General features: G+C 43.3%; 1 protein-coding gene across 4 annotated transcripts in view; it reads right to left on the bottom strand.

The window, feature by feature from the left end:
- The window catches only part of UBAP2 (ubiquitin associated protein 2), a 152465-nt gene extending 140926 nt beyond the window's left edge, over window positions 1-11539 (bottom strand). For 3 of the 4 annotated variants that reach the window (XM_063319813.1, XM_063319815.1, XM_063319814.1), the window contains exon 1: window positions 11474-11539. The gene's annotated coding sequence lies outside the window, so the exon portion shown is untranslated. Of the gene's footprint in view, window positions 1-5124; window positions 5263-11473 lie in introns of all 4 variants that reach the window. The other variant, XM_063319816.1, reaches the window with a different exon arrangement.
- Window positions 11540-19628: the final 8089 nt, after the last annotated feature.

The following is a 19628-nucleotide window of genomic DNA, read 5'->3' as shown; positions in this document are numbered from 1 at the left end:
GTTAGCTTATTTGTATTAATTGCAGTGCCTCACCCTCACTACACATGTGCATTCTGAGACTGCACCTGGAATACACATTTCGCTAACTGCTGTGCTTAGCTGTAACAACAGCATTAAATTATTACAGGTATCAGCTTTTAAGATCATATTGCACCTATAAAAACTTCACCGAAGAAATGGTTTGGCAATGACAATCTTTAAAACCGTTTCAGCAGAAGATGCATTATAAACATCATTTTCTCCAACCAACCCAAAAAGCTGTACGTAGACAGAAGTCAAGCGATGAATGAGCACAGGATAACCAAGATGAAATACTGCAAGTTTTAAAAAACTGCATTTACAAACTTAAGTAACAACTTAAGTTGTTACAAGCACACTTGCTGTAAAAGCCAAGATAACACTGTAAATAAATTGAGAGACCAATGGTAGGCAAATTGAAAATGCAGAACAGTATGATGCCTTAAATGCGTTCTCAATTTAACACCTGAAGACTGTTTTTCAAGTTCAATAAGCACAATGTCCAAAACATGGCTTTTTGAAAACCAGTGAGAAGAACCTGATTCACTACAATACAGCAAAAATAAAAATTGTAAAAGGAAAAATGCAACCTGTCATTCTACATGCCTCCTCTGATAAGAGCAAAAAATTCAAGACACATCTGCGGTTAAGAGGGCAGCGTTTACCCAAAGCTGTAAGGAGCAAAAAGTAAACTACTAAAAGGCTGCTCACCATCTCACCTTCAGGACACTGAAACTTGCAGTTTTGCAGGGGCTTACAGCATTAGATGTGCCTCATCTAAGTAGGTACTGTCCTTTTGGTCCCTCCATTTTCCCACATCTAAAATTTGAAAAACAATACTTACCGACTTTGTCGATGTGCTCTAAAACTCTATAGTGGAAGGTGTTGGCATGACCTTAGTTCTGATATCCCAAAAGAACCTTGCCATGAGATATGTTGTCATGTAAGTTACTATGAGATCACAACTACATCACAGGAATTTCTTTGCAGGATCAAATGCAAGACACTGACAGAATGGGATAAAGTAGCTGTTAATACACTGCATTTAAACATTGTTGCCCATACATGCAACTGCTGAGAAGAGCAACTTTAAGAAGAATTTTTACTTCCACTTATTCATGGAAGTCCACTTGAAGACTTATAAATACATCCAAGAAAAACATTTTGTCCTCTTTTCAGAATTTTTTACCAGAGGAAGAAGAAAGGGAAGGAAAAAGCATGTTTACATAGATTATCTCATTCCCAAAGAGATACACAATGAAAAACACAGAAAATATCCAGAACACAAAGCACCAAGAGTAAGGCCTTCTGTCTCAGAGATGATCAGTTAGACTTCGGTGTATATTCTAATGTGCAAGTACATTTGACAACAAAAACCCTTCTTCAACTCAATTATCACAATTCCCATCAAATTACAAAAAGGAATAAAAAAAGCCCAAGGAACATAAAGACTCAAGAAAAACTAGGATTAAACCTGGTGAGTTTAAAAAAAAAAAGTCAACTTTACACACTAATGTGAATCCACAAAAGGCTGTAATGTTACTTCAGAGATAAGTAAAAATAAATAAAAGTTTATCTGGAACTTGCTTATCAGCAGAGATTTTAACATGACTGAAATGCAAGTTGTTTAGAAGTCAGAAGTACACTGATGTCAATCTAAAATTCTCACACTGTAAACAAGTATTTCTTTGGCTGAACCCTTACAGAGCTTTAGTTAGATACTCAATTACTATGAATGACTTGAAAGCCTAAGTTCCCAAAACATGACAATGTTTGGGTTAGTCTTAAGACTCTTGGAGCTGTGATGTTTTGGATTTAAATAGAATTGGAAAATATTCACAGCATCTTTTTTAAGATGAGCTTTTGGGGAAGTGTTTTGTTTTTTTTTTTTAATTGGTCTAAGGCTTAATAAAAATCTTAATTTTATACAGTAAAAGTAAATTTATACAGTAAAATTAAATTTGGGGCATGCTTCCAATTTTGTTTTTCTTTTAATTAGAAATTTGGGTCATTTAAAAAATATATACAACTTCTGGAAAAAGTGGTAGAGGCTAAATACTGTAGGTGAGTATTTCAACAAGCTTTGGCACAACCCAGAAGCTGAACTGCTTGGAAGGTCAACTCACAACAAGTCCTGGAAGAGCTAAGCATACCACTTCTTCCAAGCTGGTCTTTAAAATTTCAAGAAAGCAGAGCTCCACACCTCTCTAGCCATAAATATCATGGTAGTATAGAGTCATAGTACTGAAACATACATTTGGATAAACCAACCTAGTGTAAAGCTCTATTTTCAGTCTCTTATGTGTTGTCTTCAGCTGAATGGTTTTAGGCTTTAACGGTAATAAAATAAGTAGCATTTAGATATACATTTAAGCAAAGTGTAGCACACTGTTTGAGCTATGCTTATGTGAGGTCACTTCACCTGGTAGAGAAACTGAGAGGTCTGAAATTGAGATTTTTCAGGAAATGCAAGAGGTAGCAACAATATTATTCAACAGAAGGACTAAGAGAATCTCTTAACAGAGTTAACTTTCCCCACCACTAGACTGCCCGAAGAGACAGCTCATCCCCTTCTCCTTCAGCATTTCTCCCTTAAAAAAGAACAAAGAAGTTATCTTAAAAAAACTTTCACAGTATTTCACAGCATGTCTGTTCATATATAAACTTCCGGAAAAAGGCAACTTCTCAATGCCACACCACACATACCCATAAATGCAGAATAAAAATGCATTTAAATGAATACCAGGAGAAATAAGACACAAAACCATCTTGCAACTTTCCAGTTGTCTTTACTGAAGCCCCGGTCGCTACATGCTAACAGAGCAACACCAGTTCAAAAGACTGAAACGCAGGTGCAGTGTCAAATAATTCACCAAGCAGATCCAATAGCCAAAAGGGATGTGGAGAACAGAGAACCCTTCCTCCTCCCCATGTATTGCACCAGGGCCCATCATTCCCAGCACTATTTCAATACTCACTTCAGTACAGTTCAAAGCAGGAATTTTGTTTGTTTGTTTGTAAAGACACACCTAAGGTTCCCCAGCATTAATTACTTGATTTCTGCTGCTATGAGCCAGACTCTGGATAATTTGAACAAACAAATCAAAGTAGCAACCCATCATATCAGATCAAGAATACCAAGCTCTTCTTCCATTTTCCCCACCCCAAACCTGTCTTGTAACTACCCCCAAGCCACATCCTCCTCCTGCTCCTCCACAGGCAACTCATTCTGTCCCTCTACACACTGCATTAGGACCTGTCTGTTGAGTTACAGAGAGAACGTGCCATCACAAGAACACGCTAACAACTGATTCTAACTTTTCGCCAATAGCGCAAAGCAACTGGAAGGGGAGGAAGAGTTGCACTTCAGCTTTTCAATCAGGGTCTGTCAATAAAGAGGACCTACAATCACAAAACGTGTTCCTGACCACCCACCACTTCTTAACAAAGTCCTGGTGAGGAAAACGATACTGACTCCAGTTGCTAAACTCTTTCATTTATTCTCTCCTACATTCAGCTCCAATCCCAAAGGGCTACTTGTTTTTTGCTAGGTGGAAAAGGTTTTAGTTACCACAGTCTGACTCAATGTCAAAACCTGCTTGTTCTAGCCTGTAAGTTAAGATGCGTCATTAAATATGGTTTTGTGCTCAGTTTTTGCTTAGATATTAAAATCAACTGAAAAGGGATGGTTCTGCCGTTTCTTGCTCTTCATATTTTATAACAGGCTGGTCATTTCATAATTAGTGAAATGCTTAGGATGTCTTCCATTGATCAGTTATTTAAATGGATTTGTTTATTGAGAAGAAATAAAAAAGTTATACATTCTTGCTTCCCTCTCTCCCATGACTGAAGTACTCAAAAGCATTCCCTAGCAATCAACAGAATCAGCAATGGAGATAAGTCATATAAATATTTGAGGTAGGTCTCCTAGCAGAAACTGCATCTCCCTGATGTTTCACTTCAGAGGACTGTACTAAAAGAGCTGTCCCAGCACTTCTCAGATTCAATATCCCTAACTATGAAGTAATTTTAACCACCTAATTTTATTTTAACCTTTGTCTACAGTTGTGGGGGTCCTGGGGATTTGGGGGAAGAGGACTCCTTAGCAAGAATAGGAAAAATAGGCTGATCCCATACACTTCTAATTTACCAGGACTTGTGTAATTCTGCAAAGTTTTGCCTTCACTCCCATTAAAAAGTACTTTTAAAAATAAACTGTGATGCATATAGCTTCATAAAAAGAACTGTTCAACATGCAGAAGTACAATGGGAACTCAGCCTAACCTCTCCTGAACGCTGCAGGTACGTTAAACCATCATTTACAATCCACATAATTCCTAGACAGAACATAATACACAGGACTTGAGCAATTTTATCACCATCAGATAATCAAATGTTTAACCTGTTTCTTCCCTCACGGAACTGCTGCATTATACTCTTGAGTTCAGCTAGAGCTGAGACAGCCAATTACTCCTTATTTGCAAGCACAGAAATTATTTCGATTTGAAACATACATCTTACTACAATTTCCAAGTATGTATCCCAAACCCACCCCTCTCTCCACCTATCAAGAGTCACAAACCACTGTTCTACTACCATCCTACTAAATTCAATCCTTAATCCACCTCCTTCTGAAAGGCATGGAAGAACATACGGCCTTGAGTTTGCCTGAAGGACTACAGATTTGACTATGTCAAGTAGTTTAACCTAGAGAAGAAAGCTTTTTTTCAGGAGTGGGTGGTATCTTGTCAATGTATATAAATACCTGGATGGAAGGTGCACAGAGAGAGCCAGGCTCTTTTCAGCAGTGCCCAGTGACAGGACCAGAAGCAATGGGCACAGACTGTGTCCCAGTTTGAGCAACACAGGACTAATTTATCTTCTAATGCTTAGGAAAACTGCACTTTTAGAAGACTCTAGTGTCTGAATTCGTGAAAATATTTACTTGATAGCCAGCTAGGCTATGTGGGATTCAAGGTGTCAGTGTTTTCAAGCCTTGCCAGGTGTAGAGGAGTGAGCCCTGGGCACTTGACCCAAGCTGGCCAGCAGGATTATTTCATACCATGAACACCACATTCAATATAAATTAGAAAGTTTACTGCGTACTTGCTCTCTCCCTTGACGGCAGTGATCCAGAGAACTTCTGGCCCCAGTGCCGGACTCCTGAGCCCTTCCCTTCCTCCCGAAGCTGCGGCTCTTGCACTGTCCAACACTTGCTGTCCACTGCGGGGAGTACGCAGCTTCCTGCTGATAGAATTGGCTGAGTATAATCCCTGTATATTTTATATTGGTATCAGGATCAATACTGGTTCTTTAGTATTATTAAGGTTAATTATTTAGTCTTATCCTATTAAATCTATTTATATTTCAACCCTTGTGTTTCCTTGTTTTCCCCGATTCCCCATTCCTGGATGGGGAGGGGTCATCAGGTGATAGAATGATTGTTTAAATGACAATAAATTGTTATGGGTTTCTCAAACCATAACAGAATGAAACACAGAGGTTCCCTCTGAACATCAGGAAATGTTTTTTATACTGTGAGGGTGACCAAGCACTGGCACAGGTTGTGCAGTGAGGTGGAGGAGTCTCCATCCTTGTAGATATTCAAAAGATGTTCAGACACTTTCCTGGGCAAACTGGTGCAGGTGGCCCTGCTTAAGCAGGGGGAGACTGCCAACCACAGCCAGTCTGTGATTAAATGAAGTAAAAAGGGAAGGAAATCCTATAACAGAAAAGCTGTTATCAAAAAATGCCCCACAAGCTTCATTAGGGACAACTCTTAAGCTCTAGCATTTCTGCTTAGTCACATAAAGAAAATCAAATGAATGTCTATCTTCGATTAAATCAGGCAGGATAAAAGTCACCGGGACTTTAAATCCAGCACCATACACTACTACATCAACAGGTAAAATGCTAAACAATGAAAACTGGAGTACAGGTATAAAGTTGCAAGGAGTTTTATACTTGCAGTCATAATATGGAGTTATTCAAGAAAGTTAATAAGCATCTTTTCCTGAGATACAATGAAAGGTTCCTGGGCATGGCTGCTATCCAGACATCAAGAAGCAGCAAAGAAACCCAACAGGTTGAGGATGCTTATCAGAAACAACAAGGTCTTCTCGAACATGTAAAGAAACCCCACTGTTGCATACTCATTAAACTTGCCTTTACCAAGCTCATAACATTATTTCAATCTTTCTCTAAATTGAATTTCAGATAGCTACACCTTGGCACTTACCCCCATGCCCAAAACACACAGAAATTCATTCAGTGGCTAATAAAAGAAAGTGAAGCACAAGACCGGGAATTGCAGTATTGGTCACAATTAGTCACCCAAAGTTAACACCAGTAACTTAGGCCCCTCTTATGTCAGTCTCAAAATGGATCATAAGTCAATGATCTGAAGAACACATGACTGACGGCTGAAATAAAAGCCCAGGAACAGAAGACATCTGTCCCTTGGGGTACAACCCATCAAAAGCATGAACCAGAATTTCTCAAATACAATATATTATGTACAGCCTGACAGCAGAACAGGGTTTGGCACCAGAATTCCTTTCAGATTCACATTGCTGAAACTGCATCTAAGACAACATGCAAGTTTGAAAATCAAGGAAGAACGTAAATGCAGAAAGAAAAGAGAAAGACATCAGCAATAGCCTTCAAATACAAGGAAACATGGACAATGTGGTAATACAAGATACTGGTCCAGTGTTTACCATAAATCAGCCGTGATTCAGTTAACATTTAAAACCAAATAGAAAGAGGAAACAAAAAAACTTTCAGAAGCCATATGCTTCATTCTATATTATTACATCCACCATCCCCAAAACACTTAACAAAACAAATACAGTAGAAAAATAAATCATTTTCTTTGCTAAAAAGCAATCTCAATATGGTCTCTAAAGCATCATCCTACTTCCAGGAACAGTATTTTAGTTGTAAGAAATAAAACTGAAATTTTCTAGATGAAACCTATACCACACACAGTAAAACTGCAAAAAGACTTCCCCTCTCTACAGCTATCCATTAAAAACGTTTAGGAATATAATCATAGCTACTGAATTCAAATTTTACACCTTCAACAACAGGGCTGCCTAACAAACTAAGACAGACTTCCCCCACGCCCGCCATTAAACCAGGTTAAAAAAAGTGCAACCTGATGATTTAAATCTGGAGGTTAAGAATGTATTTGCACTTTCTTCATTTAACTTTGGATTCAAACACTAAATGATTCTGTAACACAAATTCCATTGAACCTGCATCTTCTGCAGATCTGGAATAAACCGTGTTCCTTGTATGACAAAGCAAAAAACAAAACTGTCAAGTACAACAGAAGTTGTACACAGAAGTACAACTCCAGGCAAACTTCGAGTCTCAAGAAAGATCAAAGCTCTCTCAATATGGGAAACATTTCATTGTTTTTAATGCAAAACTCTACACTCGGCCAGCTTAAGGACTCCTCCAGGCTCATCTGTTGGAAGAGTGATTTAAGAAGAAAAAGCTTGACAAGTTTACCTTCAAAAGAAGCCAGAGTATCTTGTAGCTTTCACAAAGACAACTGGACAAAAGAAAAGAGAATTTCAAGAGAACTGAGAGTAGAAACAACGCCATCCAAGGCAACTGCGCAAAGCTGTCTGCATAACCTATCTTACAAGTTTTACCATCTAGAGACAAAATAAATAAAACAATACGCTCAGCAAAATAGCTATGATGTAGTACAAGCAAGCTGAGCAAGCCATGCGACCTTAGGCATCAGACTGTATCACCTCTAATCTATCTGTCTTTAGTCACTGTTTACTCTTTGCAGCACTGAGTCCTCGTGGGGGGGAAAGGGCTGAAGGGACTGCACCTGTGAAAGGGACTGCAGAAGCCCCAGGTGGGCAGGAAATTCCAACAAACTGTCAGTTTAGATGGACAAAATTAAAGAGCATGGACTTTTCATGTTAGAGCAAAACAGAGAAACCCTTTGTACCATTTTTGTAAAATATGAACCTTAAGTAATTGCAAAGGAGCTACTTCACAACCTTTTATCCCAGCTCTCACTTTAATGAACACAACCTGTTTAGGGAAGTTATATTAAAAACAGTACAAGTCTAAACTAGGTCTTCTCTGAAAAGCAGAGAGGCCACAATGGGCTACAAGTGAGCAGATTGTATCAGAAAAGAATAAAATTCAACAAAAACCTCCAGCAGAATAAAAACACTGAAGTGGATATTACTTGTACATCCTCTAGCACTTCCAATTCAATACTTTTGAAGTATGCAAATACAACACTGAGTGTCTTTAATCTGTCATGTTATAAAGGGGCCAAGTCACTTGGCTTCTCTTTTAACCAAGGTCATATAACATTGCAAACCTGAGCACTGAACACAGGTCTTCAGAGTCCTGCTCATGTGCTTTAACCACACAAAAAGCAAAGATAAAGAAAAAGATTAATAAAGGATCTGAAGTTGTATTCCTGTTCTTTGATGAAGAACCTGTTCCAAGTATTGGTACTAAACATCACTAAAATTGCAAGTAAACACTACTATTAATAGCAATACTAATTACTAATAGAGTATTAACAGTCTATGATACATACATTTTTCAAGCACTATTAATCAGCATACTGCTATGATCTGTATCGCTTGGGGGACATCAGCAACAAATATAAAACATAGCAAAACATGGCATTCTATGAGGAAGGCATCTCATAAAAGTCCATGGAAGAAACATAAAACATCAAAAGTCTGCTTCTAAATTCTAAAATGGTAGCTTAAAAATTGAAATAACTAAAAAAAAAAATTACAAAATAATAGGTTCTGGTAATAGACACTATTTTTTGGGGGGTGTTTGCTTAACTTCCTTAGATTTTAGTGGCGAGTCTGTAACTCCGAAGTCCCCTCAAACGGTCAAATCCTTTTGCAAGTCATGGCACCAGGAGCTTTTCTGAGGACTAGCCAAACCAATACAAGTGAAACAGCTTAAATTTCTGAATTTCCACGCCTTTGTTTTTATTACTGTAAACACCTTTTTAATCAATACGCTGGTAAAACTGCAATTAGAACAAAGTAGAATAGAGCTTGCCCAATTCCTCCCTCCCTCCTTTAAGTTACCAAGACTGTTGAGGTTATAAACACAAAAGCTGGCTCATTTTCCAGATTCTGCATCAAAATTCATTCACACCAGTTAATCTAGTTTCTCCACATAACCCTCTAGGAGTCCCAAAACATCATTAATGCTGCAAAGTGATTTAGCCTTACTTGCTTTCAAGTTACCTAGTGTAAGGTTAAAAATAAATTCTTTAAACAAGTTAGGTCAAACCACCACAGAGAGATTGGGCTCAGGTATAAATCCTGAGTCAGCCAGGTAGGAATCCAAACCCAGACTCCACTAGAGAATGTGATATAACCAAGGGAATTGCTAAAAGGGCCTGGCAAATATTTAAAAAAGCAAAGCCTCAGAAGGCTGAGTCGCTGCCGTATGTTGTGAAGGGCTCTGTTTCAATGGCAAGCACTGCTCCTCCAGGCCCGCACATCCTCCCCCTCCCTTCCCTTCCCTCACATCCAGCTCCAATTTCTCTCCTTGAAAAAAACAGCTGCTCTCAGGCCAGGACGGCCCCTCCATTTCACCAGCCACCACCGCCCCAGAGGCTATCACCTTGATCTGCTGCTGCACTTTAAGCATTCAGCATTCACTCAAATTGAGATGACATAGGACCGATTGCTGACCAGTAGCTAGAGACGAGGCAGGCTAGCCCTGGTGAGCTTCCCCTTACATAGCTCCACACCAAACATGAAGTTTCTGCTCCACAAGACTGTATGTTCCTTTGAACACAACCAAGAAGACTCTGCACATCCATGCTCATGATGTTAACACACCTACAAGAGAGAAGCTTCAAACCAGATTCACCCTGAGCAGCTCCCATGTGGCATTCAACAGCACTGCAGACATTTCAGCACATATTTTTAAGTCTATTTCACAACACAGAGTTCAGATCCTTGCCATCAGGCTCAGAGGTGCACCAAGTCCCTTTCTACATCCAGTTTCTTGCAGAAAGGTTTCTACAGTTCACTTCCCTGCTGCAATTTTTTCAGCAACAACAGCAAACCCAGAAGAGCTTTCTTTTCTGTTTTTAGATGCAACATAAGCCAGTCGAATAGAATAGCAAAGCCCTGCCCTGACTTCCAAATCTCAGTGACCACATGTAATCGGGGGTGACGAAGGACTAGGTAGAGAAGGTTACGAAGGACTAGGTAGAGAAGGTTACGAAGGACTAGGTAGAGAAGGTTAACAGCAAGAACGGTTCATTCATTACCATGTCCTCAAGTAACCTACTGTTGCTGCTGAGATGTTATTGTCAGTGAATTCTGTCTCTGTGACCATGACACGGCTGCCCTACCCCACCACCAGCGAGGGAACACCCAGGAAGGAGATGGGGAAAGACAACATGGAAGTAAAGCCCTGCACAAGGCACAAATCAATAGTTATTCACCCACTTGTTCCCTTCCCGTGCTGCCAACCCTCCTTCAGTCTAACTCGAGATTAGGATGGGGCCCAAAGGCACGCCCCCCTCCATCAACTCTGCTTCCCCTTGGAGGGGTCCAGCTACACCCCACCTTTCCTCACACCACCAGGAGAGGAACGAACCCCTCAGGAAAGAAACTCCCTGCTGTAAGAAGATGAGAAACAAGGAGGATGGGGTGCAGCACCCCGCTCCCCCGAACGCAAACCCACCTCTCCCAACACCCACCGGGGCGGGGGGTCGGTTGGGCTCACGCCCCCTCCCCACACAAACCCGGCCTAGGAGCTGGGCGGCAGTTGCCCACAACCGCGGCCTACTCCGCGCCCGTGAGGAAAGAAGTAGCGGGGGGGGGGGGGGAGGGGGGGGGGTGACGGGACGAACGACAGGGAGGGGAGCGGGGGGGCAATCTAGGGCAGGGCGGACCTTCCCCGGGGCGGCCGCCGGGAAAAAGTAGGGCAGAGCCGCCTCCCCTCACACCACCTCCCCCCAACCCAGGGCGGACAAAAGCTCCTACCAAGACGGGGCAACGGACCCGGGACGGGCCCGTCGCCCACCGCCACCGGGAGGCGGCGGTGGGCGACGGGCCCGTCCCGGGGCCTCACGCCTCTGAGGGGAGCAACGGTCGCCCCCGGACCGTTGGGCACCGCGCGCGGACCGTTGGGCCCCCTCCCCGCGCGCGGCCCCGGCCCCCCCGCCCCAACTCGCGCGCGCGGTACCTGCCCAATGTGCTCACAAAGCAGCAGCAGCAGCGCCCACCACTGTCACGTGACCGCGCGCCTCGCGCCCTCCCCCCTCCTTCTTCTCTTCTTCTTCTTCCCTTCTTCCCCCCTCCTCCTCCTCCTCCTCCTCCTCCTCCGCGCGCGCGGGCCCACTCCCCCGCCACGTGACGCAGCGCGCTCGCCTAACGCCCCCCTCGCCGCCTTCCCGCGCGCCTCGCCCCTCACTCACCGCCAGGCGCGCGCCCATCCACCGGCCCTTCCGCCTCTATCCCGGCACCACGTGACTAGGGCGGGGCAGGGAGGGAGGGAGGGAAGCCGGCCTCTTCCCCTTCACGTGACCGAGGCGCGTGGCGGAAGGGGAGCCGTTGGCCCCGCCCCTCTTCGGCGGTTCTGAGGGGAGGCCGGTTTGTGAGGGGCCGCTGGGCTCTCCCCGATGCTGGCGGGGTAGAGCCACGGCTCCTCGGCCCCGGGGGACCCCGGGGAAAGGCTGCAGCCGCTTCTGGGGTTCCGCCGTGGAGGATTGAGGCGCTGGTGGAGTTGGACCGGGAAGGGCTTCAGCGAGGACGGGCAGCCCCGCCTTAGCCGGAAACAGAAGAGGCCTAGCGACCCCCGGACGCAGCCTGGGCCCTGGCGGGGTGGGTTTAGGGACAGGGTGGATTTTCGAATCATGGCTCGGCTCCTGTCTCGAAGGAGAGGCTCGAACCAGTACCTTTTCTCTTTTTGAGTTTTACTTCTTGTTTTAAGGTGGCTTCTATTTTCTGCCCTGGAGGAGTTTGGCAGGACTAATTATGAGTGGTTTATTATGAGAAATAAGTTCCGGTCCAAATGAAATAGGCTCAGGCAGAATCTTCTGTGAAGCACGTTTTTATTCACGTTCTTGCAAGAGCGGGTGACCTAGCAAGTAGGCACACTCTCAGTTCTTGAAACACACCTTTTTATTTCCTAATCCCGGCCAAATTTTTCCTTCCCATGTTTCCCATTGGTTAGGTACTCCAGGGTTCACAGTCTGTCCGAGGCGCCTAAAATTCTTCCTGGATGTCTTGCCTCTGTTTACTTCTTTTTATGCTACACCTAAAGGGATTGTCTGACTAGTTTATTTCTTTCCTTTTTGGTAAAAAAAAAAAATTGCCCAATGTCATTAGCCCTGGTTAAATGTTTGACTACCCTTCTAGATACTAATCCAGTATGAATCAGTTTGTCCTTTTGTCTGAGTGATAAGAGATGTTCTACAAGCCTTTGCTGGAGTCTCTTTGTCTTAGTCATTCCCTTATCATGTCACCTCTGATGGAAACAGCTTTTCTCCTCTGCAAAAACAATACCTGCCTTTCTTACATTTATGTCACAGATTAAAGCCCATTCAGGTTGACATTTGGCACCTCAGTCACAGGCAATGTTCAAGTTGTGCCCTCGGAGGTTCATAGAGTCATGGAATGGTTTGGGTTGGAAGGGACCTTTAAAACTCATCTAGTTCCAAGCCCCCTGCCCTGGGCAGGGACACCTCCCACTAGATCAGGTTGCTCAAAGCTCCATCCAGCCTGGCCTTGAACACCTCCAGGCAGAGGGCATCACTGGAGCTCCCTTGTTCCTTGTCCTGGCTATTATTCTCCTGGGGGCTTCATCCGAGGCCTCTTATATATCCCAAACAATCCACATGAGTACAGAAGCAAAAGGCTCCTTAATGTTCTCTCTCCACAGTTGCTCAGCCGGAGCAGTGAGAAAATGGGAACCAATTCTGCATTTACATTAATTTGTTTTAAGTCTTACACTCTTTTGCTGGACACAGGGGGGTTATCTCAGGACGAATCCCAGGAGAAAGGGTAGCTGCACTAATGGAAGAAAAGGGCAAGGAAAGTATGCTAGGGACTAAGGGAGAACAGGAAGGGGTATGTCAGCACAGCAGAGGTATGTCAGAGCACTTGGTGCAGGTTCTGGCAACCCAAACTGCACGGTGACATACATGACAGATGGCAAGAAAGGAAGATTGCTTGACTCCCCAAGACAAGGTTGTAAGCGAGGAAAAACAAGTAACTTTTTCCCTTTAGGCTTTTTCCTGCTATTTTTCCCATTCTGTACAGCACCTCTAGTTGCCTGAAATGCAGCAGTTGCACCCTTCTGGCTCCCCTTCTTTGTAAGGCCTAGCATTTTAAGGCACGGCTCACTTAGCCCATATGGAAATTCGTCCCTGCTTGGTGCTGCAGGGTTGGTGAAGGTGATGGGGGCACCAGATATCAGACTGTTCTTCAGTCGCTGGTGCCACCAGTGATACATCCCATGGTTTTTGACCTTTTCTGTGGTCTTACTTCCTTTACTGCTGTTTGATCATCCTCTGTCCCTTGATCCCATGCTCTCCACATAAGTAGAGAGGGCACCAAATCTCATATTACCCTAAGCAGCATCTGAAAATTAATAAGTGTTGTTCGTGCCTCTGCCTTCTCCACTGAGACAGATTTAAGCGGCCTGCGGCCTGGGCAGACCTTGAGATTTATTACATAGATGGGCAGGAGCTATGACAGTTCCTACTGCTCAGAAGCAGTAAGACCTCCCTATTCCCGTCTTTTACCAATAACACAGAGGGTCCTTTAAAGCTAAATTGAAATTCAGACCAAACAGTGCACAGGTAGTGTTGATCTTCTTGAGGCAGCTGTTGATATTTTGTTTTATTACTGTTGGGGGGAGAAAATTAATTATATCTCTAAACAAAGTTTCATACGCTTTCTGACAAACATGTCTGCGGCACCATAATCTGTGCAGATTTAATCAGTATTATTAGCGTTCTTTCATCATGACTTGGCATTCCTTTGCTAATCAAGATGGATATTTGATGTGCAGCATGCAACAACAAAGGCTGAGAGCTCTTGGGATGCTGTAGTCAGATGGCGTGGTGCCAGCTGGAGTATGTCTCCAAATATCATACAGAATCCAGCCCAGGAGCATTTGGAATAGGAGAAAATCATAGAATCGCTGAGGATGGAAGGGACCTTTAAGATCATCGAGTCCAACCTTTAACCTACCCTGACAAAAGCCACTTCTAAACCATGTCCCTAAGTGCCCCATCTACCCTTTTTTTAAACACTTCCAGGGATGGTGAATCCACCACCTCCCTGGGCAGCCTATTCCAATGTTTAATAACGCTTTCACAAGGGTCACATATTTCACAAATATCCTTTGCACAAGGATACCAGAACAAGAGCATTGTAGACTCCTCTCCGCTGTACATGCAATAAATATAAATGAGAAAATGACATCTTTCACTGACAAAGCTTCCAGAGCAGAGGTAAAGGAACAAACTTTTTGATGGGCGCTCAGGGACAGAGGCCTTCACTGCAAATACTCGGTATGTCAGGCTTGGAGAGGAGACCCTGCACTGAACACAGCAAAGGTTCGGCCAGGCCCGGCAGGCAAATTCTACCTACTGCCTGTGTCAGGACTTTTATCTGCTGTTAGAAGGATTTGTGACCTTTTCAGTTTTCCAACTACTAAAGAATAATCCAGGGCAGGTGCAAATCCCACCAGACTTACATCTGAGCTTACTTCAGGTTTGCTTTTCTCAGTCATCTGCTGCAGATTTCTTAAATAGCCTGCAGTCCACAGGCTGGAAACCACTATTCTAGTGCTTTGGTGTTCCACTTGCCAGTTGCATTTGAGAGTTGGGGGAAACCACTTGTATTAAGAATATCACCCTGTTCCTGTGTTATAGTTTGGGAAACCCATAACAATTTATTGTCATTTAAACAATCATTCTATCACCTGATGACCCCTCCCCATCCAGGAATGGGGAATCGGGGAAAACAAGGAAACACAAGGGTTGAAATATAAATAGATTTAATAGGATAAGACTAAATAATTAACCTTAATAATACTAAAGAACCAGTATTGATCCTGATACCAATATAAAATATACAGGGATTATACTCAGCCAATTCTATCAGCAGGAAGCTGCGTACTCCCCGCAGTGGACAGCAAGTGTTGGACAGTGCAAGAGCCGCAGCTTCGGGAGGAAGGGAAGGGCTCAGGAGTCCGGCACTGGGGCCAGAAGTTCTCTGGATCACTGCCGTCAAGGGAGAGAGCAAGTACGCAGTAAACTTTCTAATTTATATTGAATGTGGTGTTCATGGTATGAAATAATCCTGCTGGCCAGCTTGGGTCAAGTGCCCAGGGCTCACTCCTCTACACCTGGCAAGGCTTGAAAACACTGACACCTTGAATCCCACATAGCCTAGCTGGCTATCAAGTAAATATTTTCACGAATTCAGACACTAGAGTCTTCTAAAAGTGCAGTTTTCCTAAGCATTAGAAGATAAATTAGTCCTGTGTTGCTCAAACCAGGACATTCTGGTTCAGGAGGCTCCTCTACTGTGTTACAGGCAAGAAATAAAAACCGTCTATTCTTCACAGGCTTGGTCTTCCCTCTTGCTAATGCTCTCTTCTACTTTACACACTACCAACCCTTGCCCCTCAGACTCATTGGACAATTAGTTCAACTGAGTTGAAGTTCAGAGCTGTTTTTCACAATTTAGTCCAAAGTTTTTATTTTCTTTGTGCCTGTTTTTCCCCCAGTTACGCCCCTTGTTCTGATAAAAATACTGTTCTTCTCTGCAAACTGTTCTTACAGCCTTAACCTGACACCTGCATCAACAGCGCTGCCTTTTTCCAAAACATACTACAGTAGCCTCAGAGAGACAAATAATTCAGTCGTACCCAGACTCTGTGAGGGAGAGGCTCCGCGTGAAGAAACCAAGCTTGACTTTCAGGTTTGAGTTGAGTTTGTAGGGAATTACAAATTCTCTCTAGTTATAATGGAACAAATGAAAATCTGGGATGCAAAGTGGGATTCTTTCAAGAGCTGTTACCCTTGGGCGTGCTAGGGGTTGCTGCTTCATTTAGACTTGGGGTGAAACTCGTAAGGATGCTGTCTAGAAATGGGATCCAATGTGCTAATATGCATGTAGAACCAAGGCTTCAGCAGCATTTTTGCTTGAAAGGGTTGCCATTTCAGTTGCGGAAGCAAGCTCTTCTGGTATAGTTGCCATTCATTGATTCAATGGCATTGAAGGCAGGAAGGGTAATGATATCATTGTGTCTAGCCTCATACAGCCCAGGCCATTAAAATTCCTAACATCCGCAGGCTGCATTGGTCCCTCATGCCTCAGCATCATCCTGGGAATTCGTGTTGGACTGCTTGATCATCCTTTAGAGTCGGTGCGTGCCTGGAGACAGACCCTCTTCTGTAGGTGCCCCCTGCAGCCCTTGGTCCAAGTTTTCTCACCTTGGAATTTGGCTGTATGAAAAAGGCGATGCATTTTCACGTGAACAGAATCGGAAATTGCTCTGTACAACCACCTTAAGCCCATAGTTATTTTCCATTCCTCAAACCTTTGTCACAAAACATTTTGTCTGCAGTGACTTTGTACTTATTTACAGATTGCTGAGATGCTTCTACATATCTGGGCCTGATATTTGATCCTGCAGAACCTTGCTATAAAGTCCTGTTTCGGGGAGGGTGTTGGCAGTTGTTAATGTGTGTAGTGCACGCTCTGCTAATAGTGAGTGCTGAGTTTGTTCTGTCATACTCCCCGATTTAATTCTCTGACGTACCCACTGCTTCCTTTAACAGCCAAACAATCTCTAAGAATTAAATGGGCTTTTGTTAAACAGACTTATTTTCCACACAACCTTGTTGCCTTGCATTTACTGTATACCTAGTCTTGAATTCTGTGTTAATCAAGTCCCTTATCGGTTTTCCATTATTTTGCCTGTGACATCAAGGGAAGTAGTCTGCAGGTATCTGGTCAGCCCTCTGTGCCCTGCTCAAGCAGTGTCATGCTTCCAGCCTCTTAAAATTTCCAAAGATTAAAATTATCTCCATGAACCCAGAAGTTTCCCTGGCCAGGTGTTAAAGAACTTGGGCAGTGGGGTTGGACTAGACGATCATTAAAGTTCCCTTCCAACCCACAGGTCCCTTCTGACCCAAACCATTCTATGCTTCTATGAACTCCTGGCTGTAGACACCTCAGAGCTGGTGATAGAAAATCATTTCTGGCTGTCAAATGTAACTTTGTGTTAGACAGTCCATAAGCTAACAACCAGCTATTTCTTGTGACAATACTGGAGCATCCTGCTTCTTAGGGGAACAAGAAGCAGGTATTTTTGGAATAATTCTACTTTTATAATCATCTGTTAATGTTTTTAAAACTATCTTCGGGTGGGCCAATGTGATTGCTAGGGATTGTTCTTTAAGGGGTTGAAAGTTCTTGGAAGCAAGAAAATCCATCTGCTGGTATAGCTTATACCAGTTTATACCAGAATAAATGTAGCAGAATTTGTTTTATCTGTTCCTTTTCTAATTTAAGTTACAGACAACAAGTTTATCAACCAGAGACACCAGTTGTTTACATGCAGAGCTCATTCATTCTGGGATAGCTGATTAGCTCAGCTACAGTGTCCCATAAATGCAAAGCTAATTCAGTTACTGGGCCGCATTGATATCCTTATGCCCGCTAGAGACTTTTAAACAGCCTTGCACCATGTTTCATGGTGCCTTTTGCAGTGCCTACAGAGCATCTGCCTTTATCAGCTGGATTTTAATGGATCTAGTGGAATCTCAAGCCTCTCTTAACCCAGATAATGTAAATGTTCCTGTGATTGATTAATAATAAACTAATAGTGTTGTAAAGTGGAAGCTAGATGTTGCACCACTTGCTGTTTTCCCCCAAACTTAATCTTAGGATAAATTACAAGCATTTTTATCCTGTGATACATTTTAGGAGAATGTTTTGAATAGCACGTCCAAGGATATTTGCCAACTCTGGTTAAATGTCAGTCATCTGCTTTAAATTATAAAAGGGGCGTTTTTAGATGCAGCAATTGGCAATGGCAGGAACAAATCAGTGACCTTGAGAGACCCCAGTGAACTACGGGCTGGTCAGCCACCCCTCAGCCCCTGCGAAGGTGATAGAGCAAATAGTACTGAAAGCCGTTTCCAAACCTATTGAGGACAAGAAAGTGACTGTGAGGACTTAGTATGGATCTACACTGGGGAAGTCCTGCTTGACCAACCTGATCACCTTCTACGATGAAATGACTGCCTTGGTAGATGAGGGGAGAGGAGGGGATGGTGTTCACTCGGACTTTAGCAAAGCTGTCAGTAGTGTTTCCTGTAACAGCCTGGTAGACAAATTAATGAAATACAGACGAGGTATATGGAGAGTGAGACGGACTGAAACCTGGTGGAACTGCTCAGTTCAAGGGGCTGTGGGCAGTGGCATAAAGTCCAGCTGGAAACTAGTCACTGGTGGCGTACTCTAAGTTCTGGGACCAATACCGTTGAATATCTTCATTAATGACTAGAACAGTGGGACAGAGCACAGCTTCAGCAAGTTCATAGATGGCACAAAACTGGGAGGAGTGGGTGATGCACCAGATGGTTGTGGTGCTATTCAGAGGGACCTCAAACGCTGGAGAAATAGGCCAACAGGAATCTTATGAAGTTCAACCAAGGGAAATGTGAAGTTATGCACCCAGGAAGTAACAACCCCATATGCCAATGTGGGCTGTGGCCAGCCATCTGAAAAACAGCTTGGCAGAGAAGGACCTGGAAGTCCTGGTGAACAAGTGGAACACTAGCCAGCCATGTGCCCCTGTGCCAAAGGCCAACAACATCCTTGTCTGCATTAGGAAGAGTGCTGCCAGCAGATCAAGGGAGGTGATCCTTCCCCTCCTCTCATCAGTTCAGCACTGGTGAGACACATCCAGAGTGCTGTGTCCACTTCTGGGCTCCACAATACAAGAAAGACATGGCCATACTGGAGGGAGTCCAGTGAAGTGTGACACAGACGACTAAGGGACTGAAGTATCTGACATACAGGTACAGGCTGAGAGAGCTGGGATTGTTCAGCCTGGAGAAGAAAGCTATTTTGTGATTTGGAGAGTACAGGAACCCAGTATTCAGGCATATGATTTGACTTCTCTGACCATTTCTTGTTCCAAGAATGTGTTAGTAAGTTAAGAAAGGTGACAGGGAAATCTATCTCACATGAGACAGACTTTTCTCTCTAGACACTTTCTATTGCTCTGTGAGGAATGTTCAAGCCCTGGATGTTTCCTTTCCCTTAAGCAAAGTTGATCAGCCCAGAGTGCAGAACTAAAAGCTTTCCCCAAAACCAAAAGCACTCAAAGTACAACAGCAGCAGCCTACTGTATATGCATCAAGATAATGGGGAAAATAATTTTTTTGGAGTCAAAGTCTGTTTATACAAATAAAAAGCTAAAGTTGGCTTTCTGCAGTTAACAGGAAAGAGATGCTCTTATAAATAAACATGGCAAGTCATCATTACTCCTAGAATTTCTTGCCCGGAAGGGGAAAAAAGTCTATATGAAGTGATTTT

The sequence above is a fragment of the Chroicocephalus ridibundus genome, chromosome Z, assembly GCF_963924245.1.
Source record: "Chroicocephalus ridibundus chromosome Z, bChrRid1.1, whole genome shotgun sequence".
NCBI lineage: Eukaryota > Metazoa > Chordata > Aves > Charadriiformes > Laridae > Chroicocephalus > Chroicocephalus ridibundus.
The sequence above is the reverse complement of the archived record's forward strand: the minus strand, read 5'-3'. Positions and strand labels throughout refer to the sequence as shown.